Source organism: Pteropus alecto, unplaced genomic scaffold, assembly GCF_000325575.1.
Source record: "Pteropus alecto unplaced genomic scaffold, ASM32557v1 scaffold45, whole genome shotgun sequence".
NCBI lineage: Eukaryota > Metazoa > Chordata > Mammalia > Chiroptera > Pteropodidae > Pteropus > Pteropus alecto.
This window is the reverse complement of record NW_006442491.1, coordinates 25,042,716-25,044,221: the sequence shown is the minus strand read 5'-3', so window position 1 is coordinate 25,044,221 and position 1,506 is coordinate 25,042,716.

Here is a 1,506-nt window from a genome sequence, read left to right as displayed (position 1 = left end):
GTGAGCCCAGGCCAGACAGCTGCAGAGTGATTGGGGAAAGGGGTTTCTCTGGGTTTCAGAAGGTCCCTTTCTGTTTTTGCACACACCAATTTGCAAACAGCATCTGCAGGGTTTGTTGGCAATGGAGACAGGGTAAAGCTTTAACTTTCCGGAGAAAATTATCCAGAACTATAGCTCTTTTCAGGAGGAGAGGACATGTCCCAGGCAAGGAAATGTAGATATGGCCAATACAGCAAGGACGAAGGAGGAACTTTGCACACAGGTTCCTGAATCCTCGTGCAAGAAACTTTTCATGAGGAAGAGCTAGGCCAGCTAGGGACCTGTTTGGATGGTAGGGAACCCTACCTGCCTCTGGTGAAAGCTGCACACACTTGCAGAGCTTTGCACACAACCAGGGAAATTTACCCATCTCTGTAACACCGTGTGCACCTGCGGAAACTTTAACACAGTTGAGGAAATGTTTGTAAACCTGGAGAACCAGGAACAAAGCTGGGGAATCTTTATAGCCCAGAGCAGAACATAAGGCTATGCAGCAAGGTAACCCCAGGTAACTTGAAAAAGGTAAAGGATGCTTTCTCACAGATGCTTGTTTCACTGCCCGTACATATTGTGGAAAAACAAACAAACAAACTGATACATCCACATTGCATAATACAAGGAGAGGCTCTCAAACTTTCTTATGCATTAGAACCACTAGGGAAGAGTGTTAAAAATGCAGGTGCCAGGGTATCAGCATGACAGAAAGCACCTTTCGCCCAGTTTCCCAACTTAGAAACCCAGGTATCACATTGAGAACTTCTTTCCCACATCCTAACATCCAATCATCAAATTCTGTTGATTCAGTTTTGATAGCACCCAAATCTAACTACTTCTCACCAATACCATTGTCAATATCTTAATTTAACCACCACCGCTTCTCACCTGGATTAGTGCCATGGCCTCCTAATAGTTCTCCCTGCCTCTAGTAGTGAACCTTCAGGTCAGCCAAAGTGTCATTCTAAAGAGAAAAACTAATCACGTTACCCTCATCTATAAAATTATACACTGCTTATTAGGATAAATCCAATAAATCTAATTATAATTACAAGGTTGTTTACGAATCCCTACTTTTGCAGCCTCACTCTTCAGTACCTTCCCCAATCCACTTATCCACCCCATACCCTAACATTTTTCCCCCATTCCTGTCTTACATAAAGATCTCAGACCTCCTAAAAGCACCAAGCCTGATTATGTCTGGGCCCTTAAAGTCCACGTATAATCTCTCTGCCTACGATCCAAAGCCCTCCAACCCCTCCATCTTTTATCTAAGTAACTCAGGTACATCATTTGGGTCTTGGTTAAGATGTCATTTCCTCCAGAGATCCTTCTAACTGACCTCTCATATGCGATTGAAATATCTTGCCTACGTGTTCCCTCTGTGCTTGGTGTTTCTCTGATGACAGCGATCAAGCTTTCATGAAACCGGATCATAACTGCTGGTGTACTCATTCATTCCCCCCCAGGATG